An 11,225-nucleotide genomic window follows, 5' to 3' on the forward strand; every position below is an offset into this window, starting at 1 on the left:
GAAAAAAAAAAAATCGCAATCTTTCTTCAGATTCCATCGCTACTTACATTAAACATGCAATTGATGCTCTTGTTTTTCTTAAAGCGCATCGCATATGGATCAATAATTTAATTTTATCAATCATTATGATGGCAAAGAAGATGTGTGTTAGAAGATTGGTAGAAGGAGAAGCTTACAAACCCATAATTCACACATTGATTTAGATACGATTTCGGGACTAAATAAGCTAATGCACATCCTCGGATACCTTGATTGCACTACGCTATACGTATCATCCGTTAGTCAACTCCGTGAAAAGTCCCCGTTTCAATGACGTCACTTTATAAATAGAAATCCCATGAAGGCTTGCAGATTCTGTGATAAGCATTTAATGTGCATGAAGTCCGCCAATGCTGTTTTTATGCAGTTTCTATAAAGCGTACGCTACCTTTAATCTGAAATTCCGATAAGAAAAAGCGATGGAGCCAAACAAATAGCTTCTATTGAACCGAGGAATTTTACTGAGTTGACCCACGGGTGATAGCGTTACGTAGGTGAATCAACTGTGAATATCCGATGATGGCTAATGCAACTTTCCTTTTACTTAGGCGGCCGGAGTTCGATTGCCCGATTGGTCGTAAAAAGGTGTAGGTCGCCTTCTCACGTGAGGTTTCCTTTGTTACTCCGGTTCTCTCCCACAATAAGACTCTTCCTTCAACATCGTGTTTATGGTGTATGCATGTCCTAGCTGATTCGATATTCATTGGCTTGTCTCCATAATCTAATTTGGAAATATTATATTTCTTCATGCAATATAAAATAAGATATGTTCGATGCATAGTGATATCCATAGTGGCTCCATTCCATTGCATTTTTTTTCATGCCAAACCATATTTTATGTTCATATTTTACCTTTGTTTCTTCGATTTTCAGTTGGAATTACATTTTGTTTAGTTATTTCGTAGACATTTTTGTTGTTTTTGTCCCCTTATTGGCGTCGTAACAAATGCTCTGCAAAGCTAATGTTGTTTGCTGACACTGCAAGCAAAGAATGTTATTTTCCTTTTCTTCGTAAATAAGTTATTCTTCTTTAACACATCTGTATATGAAGACTCATAAATCTATTGTCAAACAATTAAATGTGAATCTACTCCGTTTGTTAGACGCTTTCCATACTCTTCGCTATATACTGCACCATAGGGTTTCAGAATTATCTATGAAAAGTCGGCAACTTAAGGGGAGCATAAACTCTGTTTATTTCATTGTTATTCCAACATAAAACCCAAAACGCCTGCTTTGTGATAAATGGTGCAATATGACATTTAAAAAAAAAAAACCTAATAGCCGTCTACAGTACTGGTGAACAGTTGACCTTATCAATGGTTTCTCTATTACATTGGTCTGCGGAGTAACACATCTGACCCAAACATTGACCTGCGGTAAGATAACTATGTTTCACGGTGTCGAGTAAGGAATATAATATATAATATATTGGTAGCATCCATCTTGTCATCTCGAACTGGTTTGCCTAAATGTCAATATTTACCACTGTAGCCCAGTGGGTAAACGTAACTATGTTATTTCTCCTCGGCCTTTGTCTTAATTGGAGTCAAGTACAAAATATACATTTCATCTTGGTTGGATACGGCATGACATTTAATGGTTTTATCGGATAGACGATGGACGAATCTTGTGTAACACATCTGTAAATGTCGAAGAGATACATGTAGACTTTGGTAAATGGTCATTTCCAAACCTCATGGTGGTCACAAGGGTCCCCCACAGATCATCCAAATTGTGTTTACATTTCGGCGTTCATGCCAGAAGGCCTGCCGGCGATTAGGTTTCCGTCGCTAAATGTGCAGAATGAGGAGATATATCGCGGTGATGACGTCTCGAGAGGTTGGTCTGTATCGCTACGTCGAAAACTGATCACAAGGATTAGCTAAATTCTATTTGGTGTTGAGAAGTACACTTATCACGGTGACTGATGGGAAGGAATGTACGGATGATCGGACAGACGACATTTTGATCAAATTGAAACTCGCAATTTAGTGACACGAAAGACTAAGGTCATTGAGTTGGAACAGGCTAATGTGTACCGTTAACATACAGATATATCATTATTTTGTTGTCTCTGGCGATCTATCCGGAGTGTAGTATTACGTTGTTTTGAATAATGAGCAGCAAATTTCTGATAAGTGATTACGCCGTAGAAAGTAGTGCGTTAGGTCTTTCCTATTTCTAAAAACGCCGTGTCTTATATAAAAGAACATTTTGTCAATCTGAGTTTCACACACAATTTCATTGCATGCATCAGTATATGTCTACTTTAAAGTATATACATTGCATAGTAAATAGATTGAACCAATCGCTGAAACAACAACACCTATTGACTCGCAATAATGTAACTCGCCAAAACACGTTAACCAGCAGTATGTAGGACCTTACTGCATTATCGCTTTCAGGTAAACAGAATTATATTCAAAGCTTGGAACCGGAGATCAAAATGAGGTTTGAATGTACCATCAAGATTATTTTCCACTCGGAATTCTTTGGAGATAATAAAGGAGGTCCACTTGATGTTCCGGATAAATTATATGGATGTTCATAGAATGTACACCGCAGTAATAGCCTATTACACGGACTGATATGTTAGCAACGGAATATTTTTAAAAATTACAGTAGACATGTATTCCTGGACCTCCTTCATCATATCTTACAAATTCGGAGTGGTAACTACGCATAGTGGTGCTTTTGAGATATAATAAGAAATTCACCGGTAAAAACTAACGCGAGAAGTTGAAATATACGATAAATTTACTCAGACAACGAGTAAACAGAACCGACCATTATGCTGATAAAGTCAGCAGAGCTCAGTACATCATGTTGGCAAGATTACGTTATGGATTCCACAGAAAGATAAAATCAAATATTTATTGCCATTTTTGAAAAAAGGATGACAATTGATGATTGTAGCAGACAATTTTGAGGAAAAAAAACAACAAAAAACTCGAGGTTTGCGACTACCTGAAGACGGTGCTATGAGTGCAATTGCGATATTTGCATCGCATGGTATTATTAAGGTAGCAACAGATCATTTTGCGAGCAACAAATGGAGACTGTCTACGAGATCATGGTATAAAAGACGGCAAAAATATAGAGCATTGATGTAATAACCTCAATGATGTCTTGCCACACACCAAACGTTAATGGAAGCCACCGCTGATAACACAGTGTGCCAATAACATTATAATGCTAGACACTTTCTATTGTCTCTCCGACTTATTCTTTCAAGGTATTTGAAAGAAATACGACAGGATGCTAGACATAAGCAAGTCAATGTCGATAAATCATTGCAAAAGTCTGTGTTATATTTTGTTGTTTTATTGCATTCAGAACAGAGCATCTCTGTATATTGACCATATTTCTGTATATTGTCAATATAACTGTATTGTAGTAGGGCAGTGAGCAATGCCACGAGAGGATGTCACCTCGACTCGCGTTGTGTTCTGATTGAAGTGTCAAATGGTTTTTCAACTGGTGACACCCAGTCATGTAATGCCGCTACCACACCCAGGTTCAATTTGCCAATGGCATAGACGTGAAATGATGACTACAAGAGTATAGTAAATTTAACAGGTTTATTAATATAAAGATGATATATGAAATATGTACAATGAAGTAGCTAGCTGTAGGGGCCTAATCCATATCCAATAGGGCATGTGCCCATTATCACCAGAAATATATACAAACGTAAATGAACAACAGAATATAAACAACTAAAACTACACACTGCTGTTTACATTATACTTAGGAATCATAATGCTATGGTATGGTATTAACTGGTGTGCCCTGGATAAACATTACTAACAAATATAGCTACAGATATACTAACATGGAGTCCACCCCCCTGTATAAAGTTGTCTACCTTGCATTGTCTCAGCAAGGACAGACGTGTATGTATAAAAACCACCCAACCTCCCGAACTACAACAACAAACCCTACATATAAATGAAACTATAGCATACTGAAACTGTCAACAGACTACAACGTTTTTACAAGTGAAGCTACCACATTCCGCTGACGGAACGATAGGTAGTCCTAATGGAACATGCTGCAACTGACAAACTAACACTAAGGTGCAGATAAACAAAGCTGCCGCATTCCGCTGACGGAACGAAAGGTAGCTACGAGAGCATAATGACAAACCAGCCCCAACCCAGAAGTAAGCTAACCAATAGAGAAAGAGCCCAACATTCCGCTGACGGAACGGTATACCCACTACATAGCTAACTATCAAATACTTAACTACATCCCGCTGACGGGACGGTAAATTAGGGAGGATGTCCTCACCTGTATAACTACAGAGGCAGTCTAGAAGTATAGAGAGAACTGACCCCGGGTCGACAAAGCTTTATATACTGACGAGAATAGTCTCCAACCTAGTGATACCATAAACAAATCCTACAAGTCAAACGATTGGTCCCCGGGTAACCGGATGACCAATCAGAAACGGCCTTACAAATAAGACCACTTACGCCAGCATGGCGGCGAAGTAGGCATAGCAAACAGGCGACAAGCGCACTGCAACAAAATACCGGGATTATATGGCCATAATAACATCCGGAACAACAAAAATGGAACCAAAAGGTAACAAACTATTCCCCCTACATGTCTAATACGATGACACGACCAAACAAAGGGGTAAATTTCCTAATTTAATAACTTATTAAAAACCGATTCCGCCACAGTATATTGACAATATCTCTGTTTATTTAGCATATCCCTGTCCCTGTTTCCGTTTGTTCACTGTAAAAAACAACAAAAAACTCGAGGTTTGCGACTACCTGAAGACGGTGCTATGAGTGCAATTGCGATATTTGCATCGCATGGTATTATTAAGGTAGCAACAGATCATTTTGCGAGCAACAAATGGAGACTGTCTACGAGATCATGGTATAAAAGACGGCAAAAATATAGAGCATTGATGTAATAACCTCAATGATGTCTTGCCACACACCAAACGTTAATGGAAGCCACCGCTGATAACACAGTGTGCCAATAACATTATAATGCTAGACACTTTCTATTGTCTCTCCGACTTATTCCTTCAAGGTATTTGAAAGAAATACGACAGGATGCTAGATATAAGCAAGTCAATGTCGATAAATTATTGCAAAAGTCTGCGTTATATTTTGTTGTTTTATTGCATTCAGAACAGAGCATCTCTGTATATTGACCATATTTCTGTATATTGTCAATATAACTGTATATTGACAATATCTCTGTTTATATAGCATATCCCTGTCCTTGTTTCCGTTTGCTTCGCTGCAAGGTATTAAATGTTGTTTAAACAAAGTACAACTCATTTAAAAACTTATAATATCTATGGAATTCGATAGACATCTTAAAACTTAAAACAATGTACATTGTCGCCCTATCATTATTGAATATCTCAATTGCCTCTGAATTGAGCAAACATGATTAGTTGTAGATATTCAGAAGCTGTTAAGATAAGCGTTGAGTATGCTGTTAATAGATGTTCTATGATTTTACACTACAGGATCACCAAATACCAGCCACAACGACACACATTGTCATTGGTTAAAACAAATATGTGTCTAGTGTTGACAAGCATAACTAAAATAGTTTCATGGCCTGGATACCATGCTCTTCATCAATATAGCAACTCAACCTATTCATAGAGGGATTGTTACGAGGAGACCATTTTAGATTTCAAAACCATGTTCAGGATTTATTGTTATAATGATAAAAATTGAAAGTGAAGACAATACATGCACTAACACACACACATACATGTGTGTTTATCTAAACTGCTAATTTGTGGCAGTTTCTATACACAATTGTATTTTTTATATTACAATAACAGTATTTGCTTGTGTCTGGTATTAACACATTTCGTATATTAATTATTTATGCTGATAAAGAATTTCCAAACCTTTTCCATCCTTGAAGTTGGTTTGTAGTACCTGAAACAACATTAGGGAAACGACTGAATTGCTAATATACTGGGATTCTGGTGATCCACCTTCAAAATTGGCCGCCACAGGGTCAAATTTGTGATGCTCGGGGTAAATTACATGGACTTTTATGGTAGGTACTACCCAGTAATTGCTAATTTTACTGATATATGTTTACTACATAATGCTTTCTAAAATTGCTGGAGGCATCTTATCCCGGACCTTCCTCATCACCTCTTTCTGATGCCGAGTGATGATGCGCCTGGTGGTGCTTTAGAGATATAATAAGTAATTCAGCAGTAAGAAAAACGCAAGAAGTTGAAATATATGACAAATTCATTCTGACATCGAGCAAATAAAATCGACCTTTCTGCTGAGAAATGGCAGCAGTGCTCGTTACATCATGCCGGCAATATAACATCATGAACATTTAAAAGAAAAGAAAAAGATATAATCAAATATTGATTTTTTAATCTTTGGGAAAACTGATGACAAATGATGACTGCAGCAGACAATTCTGCGTTGAGCAAACAGCAATGTATTGCTAAAACATAATCATAGTGTTATATGAATCACGTGGTATGGTGAGGTATAACAAGAGAGCATGTGGTCAGAAATAAAAGAAGGGAATATTCAGATGTTAGATATCGTAAATAAGAAGAGGAAATGGTATAGTGAATTTATACAATGATCTCACGAAAAGGTACAGTGGATTATACAATAATCTCCATACAGACTTGAAAAGCATACTTTGGTTTGTTTGGTTTGTTTTTGTTTAACGTCCTATTAACAGCCTGGGTCATTGAAGGACGTGCCAGGTTTTGGAGGTGGAGGAAAGCCGGAGTACCCGGAGAAAAACCACCGGCCTACAGTCAGCACCTGGCAACTGCCCCACGTAGGTTTCGAACTCGCAACCCAGAGGTGGAGGGCTAGCGATATAGTGTCGGGACACCTTAACCACTCGGCCACCGCGACCCCTACTCTTGAAGCATATGCAAATATGAGAATAAGCAACGCCGATATTATACAAATACCATAGTTCGTTAGACATTTTATATTGTATCTGGAATTCCCCCAAAGGTATCTGAAATCAGATACCACATAATGACGCGTTGTTAATGACACTTCAAGAACTTTAAAATGTATGGAAATCAATAGACATATTAACGTCATAATAATGCACGTATACGCCCTATCGTTTATAAACATCTCAAAGCTCTCTTCATATGAGCAAATATAATCATTCTCTAGATATTCATAAACTATAATTATTCACATTGAGTGTGTTTTGCATCCAACCTAGAGTAGATGAGATACGCCTTTTACACCACGGAATATGTCACGTTGGTTCAAACAAATATTTATTTGTTGGGGAGGAGTATTTATTTTATGCTCTTGGTATTGTGTTTGGCATAATATAACTATTCAACATAATACATAATTACATAAAGAACATAAATGTTATTTCTAATCATTTACCGGACAGATTGGCAAACTTGAGAAAACGAAAAATATTAAAGATAATTTCTACAATAAAATGTGACTACTTCCATGAACCTATATATATACATGTATATATTCAATCTTCTGAATCGTTTAGACGTTTTGAAAATGTTACGCAACCTACCAATCTTATTGCGCAATTTTGTAAAACAAAAATAAATAATAAACAATAGTTAAAATGTCAGGTAAAAGTAACAATTGACATCGTCTTTATAGGCGTCGAATACGCCTCGAAATCGCTCTGGCTATCGTAATAATAAATGAGGTCAATTCCATCTTCCTGGCTTCATCTGTGTTTATTATCTTTGACATCAACTACATACAAGTATAGTACAGGTGTATTGACTCAGTGATAGTTCTACGTAGATAGATTGACTGTAACGAAAAGAAACAGTACTTATTAGACTAATTAACTAAGTACACGTAACAGTTACTATTATGCCTTATCATCTATAACACATGACGAGTTTGATCTGTAGATGAGATCGAGACAACTCGTCCTCTACTATTCCAGTATACAATATTTACATGACTTGACAAGACTAGGACGTTTCGGCCCAGAATGAATTTAACCGAACCTTATAAATATAGCAAAATACAATACTATTTCTCTTACACATTTATAGCGGTTTAAACAGCAAAATGTATCAATCTTAGCATAGCATACAAATACAACAGAAATCAAGTAATAGACTAGAATGCACGAGGGAACTTGTCGTCTGTCTATGGTTCACCAACATATTTATATATTAGCCGAATTATCCAAAATGACATTATAACATGATGACATGGATTCCTAAACAAGCATAAATCATATTCAAATCATTCAACAGTAATTAGTTACCGTATCGTATCCTACGATAGTCCGAACGAATCTTCTCATACTCAAAACGTGTGCTGCGCTTGGATAACGCTATCCCATAATATTCGTCTATACTAAAACCGGAAACCGGATAACCGTATTTTTCGGAATCTTTACAAAATTACCACAAATGAAACTAAACAATAAATTCAACATGAAACTTACATTTAGGCCGTAACAGTCTTAATTATTCTCATTTGGTAAAGTAATTTCCCTTTATTTCAATTAGACAGCCGATGGGGCTGATAATGCGTCATTAAGTGTTATATTACACATTTATTTGTTCGCCGATTGTTAGTTATTTAAATACAATGGAAAGCATGGGAAGACCTCAAACAATTGTTTTCTCGTAATACTCCTATTGTGCAGTTAAAGTACTAAACAGACGAAAGTAATGCCTTTTAGCTTGCCTCTGGAAGAGGAGAGCTTAGTTGTCACCACGGCGTCAGCTTCGGCGTTGGTTCCTTAAGGTTAAATTTGTGATGCAAAATACGTACAATTGTTTATATGCATCCCTCTTGACAAGAAATGAATATGTGTTATGGCTTAAGACAATATCTTTTAAAAGAAAGGGTTTTGCCCTAAGACAAAATGATACAATTTCAGAAGCATTGATGACAGCAACTGGAATCATTAAATTCAAATACTAATACGTTTACAGAATTAACAGTTGTTTTATGTATATGAAAACTGAAAATACACGTTTCACATACCTTGAAATGGGTTTTGTTATTAATGTATTTGTATTTCCGACCTTAAGATTATATAGGAACCAGTAAGACTATTAAAAAATAAATTTAATGTAAAAACTTAAAAAACAAAAACAAAAACAAATACAACAAACAAACAAAAAAATATTAAGAATTGCGAATAAAATATAATAAAACACTTCTTTCGGTCTACTGAAATTCGTAACGGACACAGAGAGGTTTTATCTCATTAGTACAGCCAATTCTACAACAGTCAGCCATTCCATATAAACCTGTTAAAGCAATGTGCCCCAATAACTCTCACTCCGCTTTCAGCCGATCACACAGAGATCCGCGATCATACATGATTGCCTAAGAACGATTTTCACATGTGGGCAAACCTCATAAAAATGTAATCTACTATGGCTGCAACGCACCTACTATGTGGTGTCGGCATTGGTAAGACAAGTCACTCATCAAAAGATTGGGACGTTGATCAAATCTCATCTGATTCATCCTGCTTCGATTCCGATTGGCGCTACATCTTTTGGTAGCGTTTTGGTCTGCTGATGTCTGTTATCCGTGTCATCATGTCAACTGACAGCATTTCCATTATCTGAAATACCGTGTATTGTAAGTCAATGATTTGTAAACAATGTTGTGTTATGAGAGTTGTAAATTGTATTATCTTGTTATGGAAGTAACCATAAATGTCATATAAAACTGTCTAAGCCTATTGTAAAACAACAATTTTGATCGATTTACACTTTTAGATTTTATTTCGCAGACTCTTTATCCGTCGAAGTAAACCAATAAGATGATTTTGAATAGCTTTTTTGAGTAGGGTCGCAAGTACATTAATTTATCCTCTTCAAAGACTCGCGTGGCACTGTTAACTTTGGTTTAATGACATAGGCTCGACGCAGTTATTGTTTACATAGCCAATTACCCACGCAAATGAAAAGGGTGCGTGCTAACAATACATTCACGTGCCAAGACCTATTATCTTGAGATCACAACTTCAATATAAGGAACAATTTACTCAACATATGTTCAATATTCTGAGCGTTGGATGTGTTTTTATTGATGACTGTTCCATACTCCATTAAGGCGCTAGATAAAAAAAAAGTTGAAATCACAGAGAATAAACTTTACTACAGGAAATGTTTTTACTCTATTTCCGTTCTGTATCCTGACTGTTGACGGTGGTTTTTTTTTTTTGTTTTGTTTTTGATTAACCAGCCGTACCAATGTCGTTCAGGACGTCCGAATAATGTGATGAAAACACAAAGAATACACTTCAATCTAATGAGGAATCAACACATATTCCAGGATGATAAGGATACAACTTATCCCACAGAAATAAGAAATCTACACACATCCGGAATAACAAGGATGTCCTCTATCTGGTAATTATCATCCTGATTCATCCTCCTAATATCTGTTATCTGGCAACACTACATACACAATGTAAAATACTGGTCACTGCATGCCGAGTCCACAGGGATGGTTTTCTGTTATGCTCAATCGGTAGAGCATCCGCTAGCAAATACCAACCGAGGCACTATGAACATTAATTAGCAAATACCAACAGAGGCATCATAAACATCCGCTAGCAAATACAGAGGCATCATAAACATCCGCTAGCAAATACCAACCGAGGCACTATGAACATTAATTAGCAAATACCAACAGAGGAATCATACAGACATCCGCTAGCAAATACCAACAGAGGCATCATAAACATCCGCTTGCAAATAACAACAAAAGCATCAAGGACATCCACTAGCGTACAATGTATACCAACAGAGGAGCCATGAACATCCATTAGCAAATACCAACAGTGTCACTCTTTATCAGCCCCGGAGTAATTATGAAACTGGAGGAGGAGGAGGAGGAGGAGGAGGAAGAGGCTCTTGTGAAATAATCTGGGGTCATCGGCTAGGGATATTTTTTCTTTGGTTCATCCAAGCAGTCATCGGTCTATTTACCAGAGTCCGCAGGTGCAACTCCTAGCGGATGTATTGCAATAGCGAACTTATCGCTACTTTTCACTTTTTTAATAGAGTATCAAACCTCCATATGTATATAACGATAACATGCTTTTAATATCACGTGCGTTATTGTTTGTTTTAATTATTAGATGAGACTGTTATCTATCAGCAAAATAGATTAGTCCACCCATTATATGGTAATGATTGTTTCGGT

At 36.7% G+C, this 11,225-nt stretch overlaps 1 long non-coding RNA gene across 1 annotated transcript; it reads right to left on the reverse strand.

Moving 5' to 3' along the window:
* Nucleotides 1-7,746: 7,746 nt before the first annotated feature.
* LOC117338837 lies at nt 7,747-8,362 on the reverse strand. The gene is made up of 2 exons (XR_004535049.1): nt 8,311-8,362; nt 7,747-7,841 (listed from the first exon to the last, which is right to left on the reverse strand). It is a non-coding gene; the product is annotated as an uncharacterized LOC117338837 (long non-coding RNA).
* Nucleotides 8,363-11,225: the final 2,863 nt, after the last annotated feature.

Source organism: Pecten maximus, chromosome 12, assembly GCF_902652985.1.
Source record: "Pecten maximus chromosome 12, xPecMax1.1, whole genome shotgun sequence".
NCBI lineage: Eukaryota > Metazoa > Mollusca > Bivalvia > Pectinida > Pectinidae > Pecten > Pecten maximus.